The sequence below is a fragment of the Tauraco erythrolophus genome, unplaced genomic scaffold (assembly GCF_009769465.1).
Source record: "Tauraco erythrolophus isolate bTauEry1 unplaced genomic scaffold, bTauEry1.pri scaffold_54_arrow_ctg1, whole genome shotgun sequence".
Classification (NCBI taxonomy): domain Eukaryota; kingdom Metazoa; phylum Chordata; class Aves; order Musophagiformes; family Musophagidae; genus Tauraco; species Tauraco erythrolophus.
In genome coordinates, this window is record NW_028238622.1 from 340,580 (window position 1) to 363,931 (window position 23,352).

Below are 23,352 nucleotides of genomic sequence, written 5' to 3' on the forward strand. Positions count from 1 at the left end.
TGAATGCACCAAGAGAACTGGGGCTCTGGCCTCTGCCCTTTCCTTAGGCACCAAAAGGAATCTTGTCCCTTTCTCATTCTCGCAAAAGCCCAGCTCTGAAAGCTGAAACATCCAGTGATTCCTCCCAAACCAAAGGTGCCAGAAGGGAAAATCTTGGCTGGTTCTCACTAGCCCTTTGCCCTCTAGTGAATGCACCAAGAGAACTGGGGCTCTGGCCTCTGCCCTTTCCTTAGGCACCAAAAGGAAACTTGTCCCTTTCTCATTCTCGCAAAAGCCCAGCTCTGAAAGGTGAAATATCCAGTGATTCCTCCCACACCAAGGGTCTCAGCAGGGACAATCTTGGCTGGTTCTCACTAGCCCTTTGCCCTCGAGTGAATGCACTAAGAGAACTGGGGCTCTGGCCTCTGCCCTTTCCTTAGGCACCAAAAGGATACTTGTCCTTTCCTCATTCCCGCAAAAGCCTAGCTCCCAAATCTGAAACATCCAGTGATTCCTCCCAAACCAAGAGTCCTAGCAGGGAAAATCTTGGCTGGTTCTCACTAGCCCTTTGCCCTCTACTGAATGCACCAAGAGAACTGGGGCTCTGGCCTCTGCCCTTTCCTTAGGCACCAAAAGGAAACTTGTCCCTTTCTCATTCTCGCAAAAGCCCAGCTCCCAAATCTGAAACATCCAGTGATTCCTCCAAAACTAAAGGTGCCAGAAGGGAAAATCTTGGCTGGTTCTCACTAGCCCTTTGCCTCTACTGAATGCACTAAGAGAACTGGGGCTCTGGCCTCTGCCCTTTCCTTAGGCACCAAAAGAAACTTGTCCCTTTCTCATTCTCGCAAAAGCCCAGCTCTGAAAGGTGAAACATCCAGTGATTCCTCCCAAACCAAAGGTGCCAGAAGGGACAATCTTGGCTGGTTTCTTGCGGGAAAATGAGGACACCTGACACAATCAATGTGATCAAACAAGTGAACCTCCCTTTATTTACATTCAGCGTGTTTTATAACCTTGCAAGCAAATAGCCCGCCTCTTCGTGTGATTGGTTGTACTGAAGGAAGCAGCGTCACTATAGTGTCCATTTTCCGTTCCGCATCCGGGGGTTGTCCACGTCTCTACAGCTCTTCCGCATTCCAGCATAAGTCATCAAGAAAGGCTGGATTGTTGACCTGTCCGTTAACCCTTAGATGTCCTCCGACACATCCCCCTTCTTGTTTTCTAACAATCCAGACTTATTTTACAACCCATTCAGTCATTTTCGTGAGCAAGTGTAACAGACAAAAGTTATTAAGAGAAACATTGTGTTAGCTACTAAAACTAATAGAAGGCTTTTCACTCTGGTCGAAATGTCGAAGCCTAAATTCTACTCTGGAATACACTAGCTATTACAAACATGCATGCTTTACCTATTCCGGGTGTACACATAATTCTTCCCTTATATGTGAAAGAAAAAAGGAAAAATACCTTGTCAAACTCTATCATAACCTTACAGAAACACTTACTGACAAATCTTTTTGGTACAGCCTTGCAGAAGCAGTTGCTGGCATATTGTTTCCCTTCCTGGGAGCCTTACCATTTCAACTATGCCCAAGATTCCGCTGAGCAGGAGGGTATCAATCAGCAGGGTCATTGCGGAGAAGGGAGGCAGGCACGGCACCTTCAGGGCGTCCCCTGATTATCCACACAGTGTGCTCTGCAGCCTCCTTCCGCTCCGCTCTGAGCCATCCCTTTTACACCCTCAGCAGAGTCTATGACAAAGGTACTGACACGGCGTTGCTGCACGCGTGGCCAGTGCGTGCAACAAGGCTGCCCAGTATGTGCTCTGCTGGCCAACAGCGGTTTTTGTGAATTGCAACATGTTGTTCAATAACAATCCTCCCAGCTTCCTTTTTCAAAGTTACGCGCTCACAACTAAGTCCAGTAATTCTTTGTCATTAATTTGGTACCAGTCAATTCTTTTCCTTCCAGTAGCTACGGGTGGAATCCATACACCTTCCGATCGGAGAAAACACACAAAGCATATATACAAGCAACTTTCACACACATAGAATGCCAAACAATTAAAAACATAAGAACAGTTTATATATCAATATGAAATCTTCTATTACGAATCTTGTGAGCCATTCTCCTCATCTGGCATCTCTGTCATTTCTGCTTGATCTGTAAAATCTTGGATCTCCCTATCTCTATCTGTAGTTTCAGAAGTCCTAGCTGGTCTTACATTTCCTGTCGGTAACAAATGGTTTGCTTCGGGTATATATGGTTTTACCCACTTCATCGGAACCCACAGTGGTCCGTTTCCAGTAAGTAAACACATATATCCCCTGCCTGTTACTTTTAATTCTACTGGTCCTTCCCATTTCCCTGTTTTTAAATCTTTATAGATTACTAGGCCTTGTGTTTTTTCCTTCCAGAATGAGCTCATTCCTTTACTGTGTACCAGCATAGGCGGCTCATCACTGTTTCCCGCCAGTCGTAAAAAGTTCAGGACATACAGCGCTTTCATTAATCGATCGCCGGGCAGCCAGCCCTGAGTTCCCCCTTTTTGTTTTAACAACATGGTCTTTAAAGTGTGGTGGGAGCGCTCAACAATGGCTTGACCAGTGGGAGAATGCGGTATTCCAGTGCGGTGAGTGATACCCCAGCGATTGCAAAAACGAGCGAAGCGAAGTGAAGCATAAGCAGGTCCGTTATCTGTCTTAATTTCATGCGGAACCCCTAGAACTGCAAAGCAAGCATATAAATGCCGTTCGACATGTCGTGTGGTCTCTCCAGTTTGTGCTGTGGCCCAAACTGCCATAGAATAGGTGTCTATGCAGACATGCACGTATTTCCAGCGTCCAAACTCTGTTATATGAGTAACATCCATCTGCCATAGCTGGAGCGCATGCAATCCTCGCGGATTAATACCTTGACCAAGACCAAAACCTAGTTTCTGACAGGAAGCACAGGACTTTACTATGCCTTGTGCATCCGCTAAGGGGATATGAAATTGTCTCTGGAGCACCTTGGCTGACTGGTGGAAAAAGTCATGAGATATACGAGCCTGTTGGAAGGCATCTATAGGTGGTCCCGTCCATGCAGGTGCCACTAATTGATCAGCACGGTTATTGCCAATTGCTAAGCCCTGTTGAGTTAGATGACTACGTATATGCGTGATAAAATATGGAACAGAGCGCATATTTAGTAAGTGTAACAGCTGACCTAACAACTTGCTTAAAACTGGGTTAGATATTGCCTTTATCATAGCCCGTTCTAATCGACGTACTATACCTACCACATATAATGAATCTGAAACAATATTGATAGGTTGTTGAGTCCAGTTTGAAAATGTCCATACCACTGCTTGCAGTTCGAGAGTCTGTAATGAGTCCTTCGGGCCTTCTACGATAACATGTTCCTCCCAGGCACCTGATAAAGATTGCCACGTACTAACAGCTTTTTTGATTTCCGTCCTGCATCAGTGAATATTGTAAGTCCTTCTACAGGAACCTCTGACAATTGTGGAGTTGAAACAAAATCTTGGTCAGTCAAAAACGTTAACATTTTGTGAGCAGGAAACTGATTACATAGTTGACCTGAAAATTCACATAGTGCCGTCTGTAATTCTAAAGAGTGTCGCAAATTCCATTCCAGCCAGACAGATGCGATTGGCAATACTATTATTTCTGGATCTTTCCCTGCTATTTCTAATAGACGCGTCCGTCCCTTCATTATCAGAAGGGCAAACAATTCTATTCTTGTTGTGACAGTTTTGTGCGGTTGCATGGGTAGGAAAACCCATTCCAAAATTGATAAAGGGTCCTTTTTTGATTTGTCCCATTGCATAAAAAGAGCAAATGGATACTTTCTCTTTTGACTAGAATTGACAACTACTAATGTTATTGGTTCATCCTTGACGAACCTTGATCCATATTGAGAAGTTAATTTCGCTGAAATTGTTTGCAAAGCTATTTTTTGGGTTGGTCCAATTTCTCTAGATTCATTTGCATGGCTGCTTGTCCCAATAACTGAATTAGAGGACTTAGGTCATCATTTGTAATTCCACAAATATTACGTATCCACTGAATTTCACCGACCAGCCTTTGCACATCCGACAATGTTTTAATGTTTGTTTTCAGTTCAATCTTTTGTGGTCTTATCTGAGATTCTGTGATAATCCATCCCAGATAATGCCACGGTGCCTTTTCTTGGACTTTCTCCGGAGCAATTTTTAGTCCCTTTCCTTCCAGCTGTGAAATAAGTTCAGATATAAGCGTTTTGGCTTCAAGTTTTTCCCCAGCAATCAATATATCATCCATATAATGATATATTAAGTACTGCGGGTATCTCTTCCGAATTGGATCTAAGGCCCATGCAACGAACATCTGGCATATTGCAGGTGAATTTTTCATGCCTTGTGGCAACACAACCCAATGATATCTTTTTGCTGGCTCGGCTCTATTTACAGCAGGTACCGTAAATGCAAAACGTTCCGCATCATCTGGATGTAATGGTATTGTGAAAAAACAATCTTTTAAGTCAATCACTAACAACTTCCACTTTTCTGGAATCATTGATGGGGACGGCAAACCTGGTTGTAAGGTTCCCATGTCCTCCATAATTGCATTGACTGCACGTAGATCGTGCAACAATCTCCACTTTCCGCTCTTTTTTGGTATTATGAAAATTGGGGTGTTCCAGGGACTTGTTGATGGCACAATATGGCCTGAACATAACTGTTCGTATACTAATTCCTGAACTTTGAGCAGCTTTTCTTGGGAGAGCAGCCACTGATCAATCCACACTGGGTCGTTCATTTTCCAATGTAATTTGAGGACAGGCTGCTCCCCAGTGGCCGCAGCTAAAAAGGCCGGGTCACGATCTGTGCTTTCATCTGGCTCAACAAGTCTCTACCAACCAATGTGATGGATGTATTCATGACATATGGCTTAGTAGACACCTGCGCACCATCTGGAAAAATGAATGAAATCACATATTGGCTGATTCTGGTGGATTGAGTTCCCCCAATACCAAATACTCCTAATTGTGAATCAAGGGTCGGCCAATGGGCCGGCCAATTGTGTGCAGCTATGATTGTGACATCAGCACCTGGATCAATTAACATCTTCCTTGTTATTTTAACACCATCTGGCCCTAACATTGTTACCATCATTTCGGGTTTCGTCCTTTTCAAATCCAAAGCAAAATATACCTCTGGTTGCCCAGTGGAGCCGAATCCTCCTTCTCCTCGTTCAACATCATCAGATAAAGGCACGCAGCTACGGAAAGGCACTAATTGAGCAATTTTACTGCCCTTTGGAATAAAAACAGGTGGAGTTAACGTGTAAACCATGATCTTAATAATCCCTGTGTAGTCTGCATCAATAACTCCTGGTAGAACAAAAATGCCTTGACGTGATGTAGATGAACGACCAACTAGTAAAGCTGATAACCCCTCCCCTAGTGGTCCCTTTACGTTTGTGTCTATTACTACTACCTTGTCAGATACGAGTGTTGAATCTACTGCGGTTTCCACATCCACTCCGGCACTTCCTGCGGTGGTGGCACGGAGGGAACAAATTCCTGACTTTGGCTCTGGCTTAAATTCAGACTTGACAATGGTGTCGCCCCCTGATTTACTATCATCGCGCGCGCGGCTGGCGCGCTCGGTTTCCAGTTTCCCTGCACCCAGCACTCGTAGGTATTATGATTATCCATTTTGCAATTTTTGCACCATTTCCTGCTACCCCGTTGCTGCTGTTGTTGTGGCTGTTTACATTGGTTTCTGTAGTGGCCTAATTTCCCACAATTGAAGCATTTCTTTCGCTTGGCTCCTCCCCCTTTTTTCTCTAACAGAGGACGAATAGCACCATATACCGCAGCAGCAACTAGAGATGCAGGACCAGTGGTGCGTTCTATAACTTCTAACATATCTGCCACTTGGGCATCTCTAGGTAATGTGCTTATGATCCTTTTTGCTTTATCATTGGCATTCTCAAAGGCAAACATTTTAAAGACTTGTTCCTTCATTGTGTCGTCCAAATCAGGATGACTTCGAACAGCCTGATGTAAACGATCAATAAAGGAAGGAAAACTTTCCTGGGGGCCTTGTTTAATATTTGCAAAGGAATATACTTTCCCCGGTTCTCTAATTGAAATCATTGCTTGGTAAGCTAATTGCTGTGACAACTGCAATACTTCTACCAGAAAGCCTTGTTGTAATGTCGTGTTTGCAAAAGGACCTTGGCCCATCAGCATTTGCGCTTGAATACCATATAGAGGGTCTCCCTGCTGCCGAGGTCGTGCAGCTTCACGGTCACATAGTTGCTGCCAGGCCCTGGAGAACAAAAGCTGCTGAGAAGGGGACAAAAGAATGTTAGCAACTTGTTGTGAGTCATGTGGTATCAGCACATCTGCTGTGAAAATAAATTGTAACAGTTGTTGAGTATAACCGGATTGAAGCCCATATTGTGATATCGCAGAGCGCGCCTTTTCTAAAATTTTCCAGTCAAAAGGTTCCCACCTTCTAATTCCCCCATGGTCTGTGATAATGGGAAAGGCACATGGCAAAAAATTTCCTTCGATTAAGGCTTCACGAATAACTCCCTTCCATCTCCTGCTTCTCTCTTGTTCGTCTGGTGGCGCAAAGGGCGGTGGGGCAGTCGGCACAGATAGATGTTGCATAGGCATCGGTGGTGACAAAGGTGTAGCAAAAGGATTAGGTGTATTGTGGACTGTAGTATCTGAAGAATATTGTGGATTATTGTTGTCATCGGCATCTGATGTCTTCAATTGCGACAGCTTGTCCATAACTTGTCGCAAAACTTCTTCAAAAAGTTCTTTTTTCTGTTGTTCTCCCAATGAAATCAGCGGGGGCATGGGTTCCTCCCCTGGGTGAAGCTCTGAACGGAGCCCAGGTCGGGGCTCTGGGCGGGGATCTGGTCGGGGCTGGGGGGGGGGCTCTGGGCAGAGCTCTGGGCGGGGCTCTGGGCAGAGCTGTGGGCGGAGCTGGGGGGGCTCTGGGCGGGGCTCTGTGAGGTCAGGATAGAGGCGGGACTTAGGTCGACAAGATGGTCCACCTATTTCCACACCCCTTTGTAGTTCTTCTGCCTTCTCTTCCGGGACCCTTTGTTGAACAAACGTGCTGTCGCCATTTTGGCTGCCGCCATTGTGGCGCAGTTCCTTTTTTAGGGGTGTGGTCCCTATAGGGTCCCTTTTTTCTCCTGAATCCGCGGTTTCTACCTTGGTAGCAGAAGGGCAAGGGTGGTGCTAGAGGCACAGAAATTCGCGTAGAAAAGATAAAGGAAGTGTTCGTCATGAGAGTGAAGAGGAGGAGGAAAGCATGGTGTCCGAGGAGGAAGAGGAGGAGGAGGAGGACAACGACGACTCTGACTACCCCAAAGAGATGGAGGATGAAGACGATGCCAGTTATTGTACTGAGAGCAGCTTCAGGAGCCACAGCACCTACAGCAGTAGCAACAGTTCGTTCGGCTTTCATGCTATGTAACGCTTCTTTAATTGACTTCCACGGGGTAGCATATTTATTCGCCTCCTTCGCACCCGCTCCCCCCGAGCTGATATCATCCCATAGCTCTCTGCCTATGGCTTCCCACGTAGAGAGTTCAAAAGCGACTCCTACTGCGGGGATCAAGTCTGTGTTCCAAGCCCACAATAGCTGCCCTTTAAGAGCCAAGGATTCATATTTAAATTTTCTCACAGAGAGCATATGCTGGAGCAGATTTAGGATAGCCTCTTGTTGCTTATCTAACCCCATCTGTCTCCCCGGCCGCTCACCTATCCTCCTAGGCGAGATTCCAGCGTCGATCCAGCGACTAGAACAAGGTGCACCTTTTTCAACTCAGTGACTACGCAGGTCACTGCTCATTCCGCCGGGGCAGCGGATCATTCGACCGGTCTTCCACCCTCTTCCTCGCCAAGTCTCTCAACTTTGTCGTGAGGAATCTGAGGGTCCCTGTTCGGGCGCCAATTGCGGGAAAATGAGGACACCTGACACGATCAATGTGATCAAACAAGTGAACCTCCCTTTATTTACATTCAGCGTGTTTTATAACCTTGCAAGCAAATAGCCCGCCTCATCGTGTGATTGGTTGTACTGAAAGAAGCAGCGTCACTATAGTGTCCATTTTCCGTTCCGCATCCGGGGGTTGTCCACGTCTCTACAGATCTTCTGCATTCCAGCATACGTCATCAAGAAAGGCTGGATTGTTCACCTGTCCGTTAACCCTTAGATGTCCTCCGACAGGTTCTCACTAGCCCTTTGCCCTCAAGTGAATGCACCAAGAGAACTGGGGCTCTGGCCTCTGCCCTTTCCTTAACTCAATGCTTTTCAAACATGCATCAAAATATTATTATTGTATGTCTGCCACTGTATCTAAAAGGATTGAAAATACAAGTACATAACTGATATGAATCGTGTGAATTGTCCTCCATGCATTTATGTCAACGGGAGATGCTTAGGTCAAGTCCAGTCTTTATCTAAGAAATTCCTAAAATAAGATGAGCATAAATTTAAATTTTTGGGTTGGCCACAGCAGAGAATGCAATCACAATTCACAAGCTAGTAAGAAACTGCCTCCTTCATCAGTTCCTTACAAGAACTACACTACAGCACTCTGACATCATGTTGTGTTATTTGGAAGAAAAGGTGACAGCTGAAGAAACATCCTTTTTTGTCTTCGTACACTTAAAACTGCAAATTATTTATTTTTAAAAGTCATAATGAGGAACATATCTTTTTGCCCTTTGTTTAAATTATTGAAGTTCTCTTGCCAACTACAACTAGCTTCTAGAAGATCCAGGTCACTAACTAGTTATCCAAAGATATCTGTCTCATACTTTGAATGATTAACAGAAATAGAGTAATAAAAAAATCTGCATTATAAATAAAAGACATTTTTTTAAGCATTATCGTAGAGTAATAGAAATAGTAGAAAGTGATGGGAAAACAATACAAGAAAGGTGCAGGATCTGGGAGGCCATTAAGTCTAGTTTCAAAGGTAGTAAGCTAAGACCTTACATACATAATTTACATTTTTTGAAGACTGACTGTCATTACAGGTTGGAGAACTCTATCACTGAAGTCAGACTTTTGCTTTAGAAAGTACAATTGTGATATAAACCTTGACAATAATGTGTATCAATGTTAAAAGTACAAAACAAAATGAAAGAAAAAATATGACCATTAGATCTGAAGAAGATGCAAATTGTACCAATGTTATTTCTTTCCTTGTGTCTATGTCGAGGTTTCTTAGGGCAGGAGTCGCTTGCCCATGTTACTGTCATATCCCTATTAATGCTGTATAAAATTTCTAAGGTATTTTTGAGAATAAAAAAGAAAAGAAAATATTTTAAAACATTCCCTCAATAAGACCTTATTTGCCATTTTTTTTTCGTTGTGATAATATCAGGAAAAAACAATGCATGTTTTCTTTTCAACATGGGCCAATTCTGCATTTTCTTTTTTTCTTTCATTGCTTGAGTCAAAGAAAGGTTTAAAAATGCTACAGAAGCTGTTGATGAGAATCTTACTGCCCACAATGCGGTAAGTTAATGGCTTCTTACAAAAAAGAGACTTAATAGGCCAATTAGGCTTGATAATAAAGACTGACATCTTTTGTAAAGCTTCCTTATATACTGTATCTATGTCCCTGCTCAAGATGTTACTCAGATACAAATAAAGCTGTTCCATCTAGAAAGCTTGTAAGAAGTGTGAAAGTTCTTGCTTTTCATAGCAACTTTTATAAATGAAGGCAGTAAGTTTATGTTCTTGTAGGATAGTATCAATCAGTATTAGATAGTTCTTGGAATTCACTATTACAGCATGTGCTAGGATAGTACAAGATAAAACACAATAAAATAATTATTATTTTACGAATCACACTTCGCAGTTTTCTCTGGTGGGTTCTCACTCCAGATTCAGACAACAAAATGTATTGTCTAAATGTAGTTTCCACACTAGGATGTCTAAGCTCCAGTTACAGTCACTGGAAAGATGTAGTTTGACTTAGCTATCCACATACAGACATCTAGTTACATTGTGTTTTCCCTGCACAGCCTGTGCGTGAGTGGAAATGGACTTTTCCAATCTGACGATTAGTTCTAAAATGGGGTGGATCTTGCATCTCTTTGAAGTCAGGTCCATTTTAACGATGTATATTTTTCACATGGATATTCTTTACATGTGTTTGTATATTAACAGAAAATCTTCAGTATGAGGAAAAGATACCTAGTTGCTGAATATTTATCTACCTAAAGATAAATTAAAAATAGAAAATTTTATTCTTATTCATCTGATATGTTCATAGCACAGAAGAGGAAAAAAGCCACATGTAAAAGAGTAAATAGAATTACTTTTTTGGAAGACATGGTTGATGAATCTGTTGGTCAAATTTTGACAGTTAAAACACTTAGATAATTTCAAACACCTGTGAACTAGACAGAAGCAACAATGTCAAATCTCTCCCCATTCTACGACAAAAAAACTTGTCTTTTGACAGCCAGTTGGCATCGGTGGTGATGAGGATAGGAAGCTTACGAGCTCTACTGCAAAACACAACCTCAAGACATTTATTTTCTGTCCCACTGGTATACTTTCATATGAACTCTGTCTCACTTATATTTATTCATCTCTTTTGGCCACTGAAATTGAATATTGGATACCCAAGTTAGGTCTCTTTGTTCACCAGGAAGGTCAGACAACTTGATTACACCAGCTACAATCAAAGAGCATTCATTTTTTTCATATCTGCTCACCATTTCTGCAAGAACTGAACTTTGCCAGAAACAGCAGGATGGATGAACAAATCTTTGGAAAAGAGTAGTGTGCAGCACTGCATATATGCATTTGAGGAAGAAAACAATCTCTGGTACTTAAAAAAAAAATCTCAAAAAGATTAAAGTGTGTGCGGATATGTTTATTAACTATAAAATAAATGCATTTTTACCCTATGCAGAAACAAAGCGCGAAAGCTAGCGCAGAGGCAGGTCATCATGTGTGAAAAAAAGTTAAAGCTCATATTAAGCAAAGCTGAGCTTTCTTGTTGTTGGTTTTCATTCAGCTGCACTCATCTATAAAAGAGCTATTAAAAACATGCATTAGCTGCTAATTTAGAATACTTCAGACAGTGATCCCTAAACCTTCATTGATACCTTTCCAACAACCTCCTAATCTCTGAAAATTGTTGGCAAGAGCTACACTGAATCAGCCCATCATCAATCCTGACTTTCATTATTTAGCACAGATGCACTACCTGCAAACACTTAGAAGAAAATACAGATCTTCCTTTTTCTTGAAAGGCATACTTACAAGAAGAATTTGATTTCATGAATGAAGATGCTTCTCTTACCTATGTAATCTTAAATTAATGACACGAAACCAGCACATAATTTAACAGCAGTCAAGCCAGAAATGATCTCTGTGCACTTCAGAGATATAAAGTCAGGAATTACTGTTAAGACATTGTTCAAATCTTTAGTTTGCCTCCACCCTGGATATTTCTACTCAAAGGGAAAAAAAAAAAATCAAAAACAAAATCCTAAAGAAAATCAAACCCAAAAAAACTCTCTGACAAACTAGGCAAAATTTTGGTGTATCATGTCATTAATTCCCTTTTTTCCCAGTTCAGAAAATATTGTATACTTCATGGACATAGTTCAATACAAACTACTAAACTCTTCCTTTCTTTTTTTTTTTAAATCCATTATACAGTGTTTGCAAAAAAAAACCTATGTTATGATATGACTAAATAAACTGACAAGGGTGTGACGTGGTTTTTGCTTTCACTAAGGTAATAGACGAAAAATACACAGTGCAATGACAAACCAGTATCTGCTGGCTTACTAATGATGTAGATAAGCTTGCGATGGAGCTGGATATCTGACCTTTTTGAATTTAGAAATCTTGAAAACAGAACATTCAATTAATTAAAAGATAGAGAAATCAACTACTAGTGCCTTTTGCGATTTTTTTACTGTTAATTTCTCAGTTTTATATGTTTTGTAATATGCGTCAGGGTAGGAAGGGTCACTATTAGTGAAATAGAGGATTGGAAAATATTTTGCCACCAATTAGAGAGACATTAGTGAGGGAGAGGTATTAAGGAGCATTAAGATTAGTTGAGTGTCATTTAAATACCTTCAGTTATCAAATATAAGATTTCCCTTGTTCTTTTAAAGGGTAAGACCATCCTTGTACACCTTGGTAACTGGAATTTCTCCTTTTGCTTTTAGGGGCTAGGCTCAATAGCGCTCTTTAGAAATTGCTCTTAGTACAAACTACAGTATGTTCTAAAGGATGTCATTTGGCCTACCATCCAGTCTACCATCATGCCTGTTTCTTAGACTATTTTTCTATGTACTAGATTATTCATCTGCAAATGAATCCTCTGTACTTCCTGCACTTGATTCTCTTTCAGACAATGTAAAGATGCTTTTCTAAATTAGGACTAATTTAGGAGGATTTTTTCACTGTCATTACTGAGACAGACCTATATCTTTCCACTGATTGAACAGGGAATGCAGACATTAGCTTTAAAATGTATTGTCCATTGGTAGGGGGATACAGTTTGAAAATATTTGTCTTCTTATATTACGCACAAATGTTGGCTTCATTTGATGTGGGCCGTATCTTTTCTGTTTAAGGCCCGTAATATATTAACATTGCAATTCATGCATTATTCTGAGCATTTATTAGTTTAAAATGTTTCTTCAGACCTTAATATCTATTGCTTATTTTAAAGGACACGCTTTTCTTCCTAAGTTCTAGCTATTCACAATACCAATTATAACATGAAATCCTAAGAGGTGGAGGATAGTTTGCTAGTTGTCTCAAGAGCCCATCTTCCTTCATACGAGATAATATTTTTTTAACACAGTATTCCTATGGATAGCACCTATACTAGAGTTACTGTCTTTGTGCCCAGTACTAGTACCTTTTGTTTCTGCAGAAAACCCCAGTATAAGACACCTCCCAGTATAAGATATACTGTCAACTGATTAGTTTGGAAAGGTCTTAGAACTTCTGAAACAGAAAGTGGAAGAAGCAGACTTCTTTTGCTAGTTCAAAACACTAAACTTGGGAAAGCAAAATATTTAGAATAGCATTTAAAAATATGTGAAAAACTATGAATGTAAAGACAGAATTCTAATTAAAAGATGAGGAATCTTCCTAAGAGGTTTAACCGTGCCTTAGATTTTAAGGCGAAAGTTCAAGGAGTTTTTTGGTTTGAAAAAAATACATGCATATACGCTGAATTTCATTTTTCACATTCTAATGTAGAAACACCATATCTTGAAGCTGAGAGGCTTTTAAAAAAAAAACCACCTTGGAATGCTTTTTTTAGCTCACCACTTTGGAAAGACAGAAACACAAATATACATTTATATTTGAAAATAATTTTGGACTTCAATCAGCATGGATTTTTCATTGCATCACGAAACTAAGCACAGTTGTTGGTGTCCTCCAAGCTAAATTTACAGAGCCAAGTACAAGAAATTCATGCAGAGCTGTAAATATTAATCTGAATTACTCACCAAGGATGTCCGCTAACACAGATTCAACAAACTAATGTGGATTTATTGCTTGTTTTTGTAGTCAACTGTGCTAATGTAATTACTTACATTCTAAGTAAGAAGATACGTAATAATTTAAAATAATCCACATACTATCTCCCTACTTTCCACTACCAAGTGGCCATTAATAAATGTTACCTCTTGGGTAAGATGAAATGGAATTTCATTGTTTCCTCATAATTTATGTATTCACTTCTTTGTTTTGTTTTAGTCTTTTAAAATAGCAGTTTCAAACAAAAGAACAGATGTATTCCATTAAGATTCAAACACATGTGAATATATAGGAGCTGTCTTCGAGGTGTTTTCTTTTTACAGCATTCACCATTCCAGTTTAATCATAGCCTTATAATTAAAACATGTCTCAAAACATGGATAGCTGCAGATTAATCTACTAAATAGCCATTAAAGTACAATGTGATTCCCTGGTTCCATTTAAAAATACTCTTGGTCTGGCTACCAGCTTATCAGAAATAGAGAATCTGTATCTTAAATGCTATGGACATGGCGTACCAAATTACTTGATTTTCCCTTAAATCTACACATGGAAAATGCTGCATGCAAGATAATTCTTAGACCTGGATAAAAGAGGAACATTCAAGCTCTTCTTACATTCCTGCTAGAATGGGTTATAAGCCTTAAACTCTTAAAGTCCACCAAACAGGGTAATAGTAATTGTACAGTGAAACAACCCTCACCAAAAGCACAAGAGAACACCGCAATGACACACTGAATAATGGCAGTGAGGCAGCACCTGAATGCTGTCCTAAAGAAAGGAAGCATTTCAAAAAAGAAAGAAAAAGTCTTTGGAAGACATTGGTGAAATACAAAAGGGTGTGATATTTCTTGTACACAGATAATTATAAATTACTTTGGATTTTTTTCTTACCATTTTTCACAACCTACCTTGTGTTTCATGAATCCAAATGTGGGCGCATTAGGAAGCTAGCAATGACACTGGACATCTTCAAAATATCACGTGAAAGCTATGGCCTTCAACATCAGATAAAAATAATATGTAAATGACCAAATAGTTAAATGCAGGAACTCACTATTTGAAATGCGAATTTATTACTAGTATATATTGTATGCTCAGTTGTGTGCCTGATTCATGGGTATAGTTACCATGACACTAGTGATAACATTTTTTTTCATTAAATCATTTTTTAGTTCTATAGCCTAGTAAGATTTGAAATCATGGTAAAAGTACATAAATTTGACAAATCATCACACTCATCTCTCTTAAACTCTTACGTATGCCTAATTGAAAAATCAGATTCAATGTGCATCTTTTATATACTTCGTAGGTGTAAAAATGCAGAAAACACACCCATGTGTATTCATTAAGATTTTTATTTAAAATTGACTCAATAATGGGCAGAAATACTCTACATATTATTTTATTATTTACACCCTGACTGGAATGGAGAAAGTTCTAACTTAGGAAAGTAGACAGCTTGCTTCTTGTTGCTTATTTTTCCTTTACGGTATGCTATGCCAGGTGAAAACCGTCTTCTACATAAATTTGTTTGTCCAAGATATATGGTACTCAGAGGATAAAAATCTCTTGGGTCTCAGATTCAGCTGGTGTAAACTAGCAAAATCCCAGTGAAGTCAAAGGAACTATAGCAAATTATGTCTGTACAGGATCTGGCTTAGCTGTACCTGAGAGAAAAAGCAAGAAGTCTTCTTGCCATGCACAGGTATGTACAGGAATTGCAAACCAATTACTCCAGGTCTCATTAAAACGGTATTAAATGCACAATGTTACAGTCATCTTTCTGACAGATCACCTTTTCAGGTCCTGACAGCCCCCACGTGCCCAGTGGAACTGCTTGACAAAGTACAGGGCAGACGTACTACAGTTCATATGCTGCAGTGATCGGTGTGACATAACGATATGGACTGATGGATGCTATGGAATTTAACTTGAAATGATACCTTTGTCAGTATCAGTATTTATTGCACTTTTATATATGATTTCTAGGTGATGCTATCCACTTTTACCTTTTCCTGCTTCGTTGTTTCTTTCATTTTCTCAGTCAAACTGTCAGTTACTCCACGACTGCCACAACCAATTAATTGACATTAACCTCAGATGATCTTTGATGTTTGTCATACTAAAAATGTTCAGATCGTAATTGCCCTAAGTTTAATAAGGGATACCAAGGTGGAGAGAGGCAAGTAAAGGCTACATTAATTTTCTTGGACTGATAGATGTAAAAAATCTTTATCTTCTATTGAAGGCATGCCTGAATCTCTACATAGCATTACATTATTTTATGACCTATTCTGAAAGTGAATATCGAGCAAGTTCAGCATCCACTCCTGTTCCCTTCTAACATGTAATCAAGTGATAGGAAAAATTAATAACAAAAGACTGTGTGAACAATATCTGGGATGAAAGCAAACAATAAAGCAGACCAAACAGAGAGGTAGACAGATGGACAGGAGAAAATAAGCTTATTTATCAGAAAAAATAAAAAGGAGAATTATGTTTTTTTCCCAATTGAGGGAAACGCTTAAACATATGCAAAGATTCATTCATATTAAGGTGCACACTTGAGCTCTTGTCTTCAATGGAGCCTAAGCTTGGGTATCACTCCAGGGTCATCCTGAAGAGAAGCCTTAGGTTGTCAACTTTCTCCATAAAGCACAGCTGTCCATGAGCCAAATTCCTTCTGGGCTGACCTCTGCCACCAGAACAAAGTTACCCTGGTCTCTGTAACGCTTATCTCACTGGGGCAGGCAGTTAGTGAGACCTAGGGCATGTTTCAGTCCTGGAGTCAAGTGATGTCTGAAGAAGAAGGGAGGACTAAAGTGTCCATATTACCAGCCAGTTACTTGAAACCAGAGAGGAAGAATATCTTTGCATTAGGAACCTGAAGTCTGCTGACTGTGTGAAGGGTGCTGATAGGTGTTTTACACAACAATATGGGGCTCTAAACTGCAAAAGGTAGTCAATATTGAAAATGAGACACTGTTGAGAAAATAATCTCATGAAATGGCATGCCTATCTGAAGAAGGGCAAGGTCCAGCCAGTGTGGCTAAGCTTATCTGACAAACAGTGTAATAAACTGCTGAAGATACAGGTGATGTAGTGAATGATAGAAAAGCAAAGGTAGAGAACCCTGAAGAAAAAAGAGACAGAAAGAAAGGGTATTCAGTGCAAATGAGTGGTTTATTGAGGAGGAGAGACCAGGAATTAGAAAAGTCTGTTTCAACATTATCCAATTCATTGTTTACAAGATTGAAGTTGCAAACAGGGCTTGGATCTCCAAACTTGAAGAGGTGGTAGGAGCCAAGAAAGGATTGATGGAGAGCTTGGAGACTCCCTGCTATCTGCACTGCAGTGGTTTGCATTTGCCTGAGGAGTCCAGCCAGCAGACAGTGAACCTGTGGGAGAAGTGGGGGCTGCTTTTATCCTTCAGAGCTGGAAGGGAACCAGCTGGAAAGAAAGGGACAGTGAAGAAAAGCAATGCTAGGAAATCCACAAGTATAAGATTAGCTGGGATTTACTCTTTCTGATTCATATCACGAATGAAAAATAGCAGTTTGCTCTGAAGATGCTGTGAGTATGTCCAGAATGATATTGTTGCGTGCTCCTGAAGTGAAACTCTTGAGGGGTATCCACACCACTGGCACTGCCCATGGTTGGGGATCAGGAAGCTTAGGACAATCAAGCCCATCCTGCAGATGCTGAGGAGCAGGAAGTCAGGGTTCTCATGCAAAGCTAGCTTCGGAAAAATTTGAATCACCAAATTAATGCTGTGACAATTACTGAGTGGCACAGAGGACTAACCCTGGCAAGTAATATTGAGGGAAAACAGTATGAGCAAGAGGTAGAAACAGAGTCCAGGGATCTATGGAACCCAAACACTGCAGCTGTGAAAAAATAAGTATACATAGTAACAGAGAAGTCCAAATGTATAATGTAGTACAATTGATTTGTTAGTAAAAAGATCCTGGAAAGAGCATCACAGTTCAACTCAACTCACAAGAATTTTTCCTCTGGATCTCTGAAGTAGTTAAAGACATGAATTGGCTAGGAATCTAAAGCTCCTCAAAAACTTCTGTTATCACAGGTATACTAAATCTTAAATGCCTAAAATGCCACTAAAAATGTTGAAAGAAGGCAAAAAAAAAAAGCAGAAAAAATCCCCACAAACCTGTTTGTTGTTTTATTTGTTTTGCATGTTTTTAATTCATTATTAGAGCATAAAAGACAGGCAGTTATAAAGTTTCTGCTCTTCAGATTATGCAATGTTTGAATTTAAGTGAGTAGATGGCTTGCATCCTCTTGTTTTCCTCTCACGACGATTCACTTTATTCCATGAAAAGAAGTCCCACAGAATGTCTTCCAGATTGTTAGAGCAGGATGACTTTGGTCTGGAATAGTTACATGACTTCCCTTACATTCTTTCCAATAGAGAGCGATATTTTTAAAGAATAACTATCGCAAGTTTCAAAATTATTTTCAGGGAACCTGTGAAGGTACTGAAGTTAAAATAATCAGTCAGTTTCCAGTTTCTCATTTGTTAATCAGGTCTGAAAAAAACAGGATTGTAATAAATCAGTCAACAGCTAACTATCCTAGCAGTCTCTGCTGTCTATTGTTGCATAGAATGAAGATGCAATTAATAATGAGGCTGGCTCCAGGAGAATAGATATTCACCTCAGCTGGGAGGATAGAATCACACCTTCAGTGATTTAATATATGTACTGTAATGTCATCAGGACACTTGAGTAGGAAGTTTGTTTCTGTTGGGATCACAGCTCTTTCTGATGGAATTGTGTTTTATATTGTGGCCCACCAAAAGAGGCATCCTGCAGATATTCCCAGCCCCTACTGCAATCCCTACAAGAAAAGGATGCGTAGTATGCATTGTCTAGGCTGCCCAGGGAGGTGGTTGAGTCCCCATCCCTGGATGTGTTTAAGAATAGGGTGGATGATCTACTTAGATATGGTTTAATGGGGATTAGGGACGGTTGGACTCGATGATCTCTAAGGTCTTTTCCAACCTAGAAATCTATGAATCTATGAGTCTCTTGGTACATCAGGTGAAAGAGAATTCTTTCTATGCTGACATATGGGGAAGATTGCTCCTCACCCCTTGTTTATTTGCAGGCTCTTCACCTTGCCTCTGGCCATTTTTTTTTGCAGGATTTCCATCCTGCATTCCTCCTCCTTTGAAATTTGGAACTGCAATTCAATTCAGAAACTTGCAAAGATGATGTCGAAGAACTAAAGCTGACTTTTTCTCCCTCCTGCGCCTTCCAAGCTAGTGCATCATCTGGCTGAAGTAATTTGACTCATTTAGAAACTCATTAAAAGTGAAAGATTACCACCTAAATAAACTTCATTTCCTCCTTATCTAGCAGAATAGTATATGGCTTTGCACAGCTCTTAGAGGATTTAAAAAAGCTTCATTTAGGGCTTGCACTAGAAATAGCCACATTCCTGGAAAGGAAGAAAGGAGTAGAAATGCAGAGAAGAGAGAGAAGAGCAGCTCCACAACTCACTTCTGCAGCACTTGATCTGTTGGACTCACTTTGTGAGGCAACGAGGCAACGGGAGGGCTGGCTGCATCTCAGCCTCTGTCCAGCCCTGTTAATGCTGCTTCATGTGGGGAATGCAGCAACCATGTGTCATCAATGTGGCAGCCCTTCTGTGCCCAGCAGTGTGACACACACCTGGGGCTGGTCATTTTCGGAGAAGAAGGATGGGGAAATATCCCACACTCTTTCCGAAGAGCTCAAGTACATCCACAGCTTTTCCCAGACACGTTTTTTGTCTAGAGCAACCACCAAAGAGCAGAACTGATAAGTCTCCTACCTAGTACAAGTCTCTATGCAAGTCTAAATCACAAAGACAGATTCAAATCCAGTTCTTTCACATCCTGGCAAACAAGCAAAGTACAGAGTAAATTGAAACTACAGGAAATAAGGACATTTTTTCATAATTCTGGAACATTTCATTGACAAATATAAAGGGAGACATATATGGCTCTTGTAACCGTGTGTTAATGATGAAGTACAACATCAAGAATTTTAATTTTACTGGAATTACAGTTGTCAAAATAATTGCATTAGTTAATTTAAAATTTCATTGGAGAATGGCCCAGGCTATATCTCTGTTGCTCAAAATGTTTTGTGTAATCACAGTGCTTTTTGATGAGTAATTTCTTTAATGTTAAGCTATATATATGTACTGCAAAACTGTGAGTGATCTTTGTTTTTATACTGTACTGTGTTTTGCATATAAATACATTATGCATATTCTCTTTTTCTTTCTGTCTCCAAATCCTACCTCCAGAAAGCAGAGAATGGAGACCCTGTGTTCTCTAGTGTCTGTGATTGTTTTTAGTCGGTTCAAGCCTGTGAACTTCTTTGTTTCTCTGTCTACCTGTAAAATAGCTGTAACAATCTTGGCCATGCAGCTAGCTTAGGTTTCCAGACAGAAGACCGATATAGTGCATTAGGCATGTCAGCTGCAGCCTCCTCCCTTTGCTTCTGCTCTTTTCCCTTGTTACACTGGCAGCTTGGAGAAAACCAGAAATTATTTCTTGCAGGGGAATAATCCTTCCTGGGCTGCTTAAATTAACTTTATGCAGAAAATGGCCATGCTACATCATGGCCAGGCCCATAATGTCTTGACAGAAAAGGATGATGAAGTATTCCCTCTCTCTGATAGATCTTTCTTTCTCTGGGTGATGATCCGCTGTGTCTGTCTGCCTGCTTTACTTGCACCAAATGATACGTTCACTTTTGCTGGGCTTCCTCAGAAAATATACTGTCTTTTTCTCTTCAAAATACGTAATTTATTGGTTCGTGTGTTAAAGGATGAACTGAATGATATTGGCAATGGTTTTGCATTCCAACAAGCTTCAGGATGGTAAAAACCAGATATGGCAGAGATCAGACATCAGATAATGGGGTTTTCCTGTCCCCTGAAGAGAACAGAGCTATGATCAGCACCTGTTCAATATCAGAAGACATTTGAGGATGAGACCATGGAGCTGCCGTAGCACAGTTCAGAAGAAAATCTATGATTAATGCTTTTTTTCTGCTGTGGTTGCTTCACCTAATTAAAATAGAGATCATTAGTGCTCTCTTCAGGTCTGCGTTGTTGAACAGGTGGAGAGAGAGTATAACCTACAATGGGAGGTATAGGGGATGACAGGGAGACAGACACAGGCACAGAGAAGAATAAAATCCTGTCTGGGAAATCACACATAACCTGAAATTATTTGTAAGTAATGGACCTGATGGTGCTGTGATGCAAACTGTGATGCCACATGGATTTCAGTGGAGTCGCGCTGACTTACATTCTCTGAGGATTTAATCCCCAGACTATCAAACTATTCACACTGGAATGGCGGTATTAAACTAACCTTGGAGAGCTACAAAATGTGCATTAACAAAACAGCCCACAGAAACCTGGAAGGCAAAGTGGTGCGTCAATTCTCAGCAGCACACTGTGATGTACACAGTCTGAGTGTGATGGAAATGGTTAATTGATAAATAAAGCTACTAAATATTGTTTGTGCATTTAGACAGTGCATCAAAGGGTTTCTCATTGTTCAGGGGAAATAGGTACACTTCCAACCACCCTAATGTACCCTTGGACATTTCATGACTGTTTCTTATGGCTCAGTTGAGCATAAATTCATAGATTTTACGGTTAAGGGAGCTTGAGATGGGCTGCTATATTTTCAGCACTTAGTTCTGCCACTTCTTATTGGACCATCTGCTGTCACCTTAAAGAGACAAGTGTATATTATCAAGGTAAACATACAAATCACTCCTGCATTTGATATAAAAGAAAAAGAGAAACCTTTAAATGTATTGATCCGAATATGTCAATAATGTTACAGAGATAAGTCCTTGAAAAAGAAAATAACATAGATCTGTCTGTGGAGATTCAAACAGGATGCTTTCACCATAGAAATGGTTGCTGTGTATAGAACTCTACAATAATTTCTTTCAATGAAAACATAAAATTCATTCTAGTTCCAGTAAGATCATTTTAAAAGAAAGGAAAAGAAGGAAAATGTTAAATTTATCACAATTGCTTTAAAAAGTGAGTGATATTAGCTAACACTATGATTAAAAGTTAATGTTTCAGGGACTGAGTGTATCTGAAAAAAAATGAAGACACTGCCACATTCATCTCTGCAAACAGAAGAGATTTATATACACAAATATATGTGCACACACAAAGGCAGGCTTAATACATGCCATAGCTTCAAATTCTAGCAAAAGATATGTATATGACACATGTTGTTAGGGGAAGGATCATTGAACTTTGAAGCAAAACTAAATCTTATCACGGTTTATATATATATATGCTATAAGACTGTGATAATGCTATGAAACTAGACAATAATTATTGTACATAAGACCTATGACATGAATAAATCTGCTGATACACTTGCTTCTCTAGTTTCCATTATTAACATCGATACTCTTAACTGTAGAATGGATACAGTGAGTCTACCTCCTTCACAGATGCTCAATGTAATGAACAGCTAATTCAAGATGTGTGATTGGCAGATGGCATGATTGGTGGAAAAATAAAAGTAAGGAATATGTATTTGAACACAGCATGCTCTACTACAGCAAATATATGTGAAATAAATTCATTTATTGTCTAGATCACTACCATTGTGATTTGAAAAATCAGTACTGATTAAAATGGAAACAGTTATAAACAAAATACACTAAAGTTTCTCAAATTAATTTTCCCACCTCCTGAACATTTAAAAAATAATTCATGAAAGAGTTTGAGCATCTTGTTTCTTTTGAGGCAGTGTAATCATACACATTTTCATTCATATCTGATACTACAAAAGCTACAGAAAGATTCTATTGTTAGTATGTGCCATATTATTGGTATTAACACATTCTAAATATGTGGAAATCTCATTCCAGCGGGGTTTTCTGTTTAATTTGTTCCCCTGTGATAATTACAGTTTTTGTCTGAGATGAGAGTCTTTTTTGTTAAGCTCCAGTGCTTCTGTGCAGTCCAACTGTTATGCTGAGAAGTAAATGAAAAGCCTATGCTCAAAAGCAGCGGAAATAGGCCTCAGTACATTCATTTTCAGGTCTCAGCTCTGTACAGAATGAAAAGAAGCAGTGTAATTTTCAAAGATGGTGTCCTGTTGATGTGTCAGAAATTACAGGAATTTTCCATTGAAAGATGGAAGTCCTTCCAAACAGTTCATTTTATTTCATTAATGTATTTGGTTGTCTTACTTATTAATTGTTTGTATTACGACTGTTTAAGCAACAAATACATGTGTACATGCATACACACTTAGATATATGTATGTACGAATGTATGTATATGTATGTATGTATTACTCTTTATCCTAATTTCATTTTACCAGTGTAACCTAAAGTAAGGTGATAGGTTTTAAAATGTAACAACATTAACTGACACATATGTACTGGTTTCCTGAAGCATGATCATTATACTGAGAGAAGAAAAAGGTGCAGAGCACCACTGTCCCTTAGATGACATCTGTCATCTCATCCTGCCTCTACCACATAAATAAACATCGGGTACACAAAGGAAACACTCTTCATATTCTCTTCTTTCATACAGGCACATGCATACACACACAGAGTGATGGAACAGAGAGGTATCCTTACCGACTTTGCAAATAGCATGAAGCTAGGAAGAACCACAAGCACATTGCAAGAAAGGCTTAGAATTCATAATGACCTTGACAGATTCATGAAATGGTCTAGAAAAAAAAAGGAGGGAGGGAGGATGAAATTCAAGAAGGACAAGTG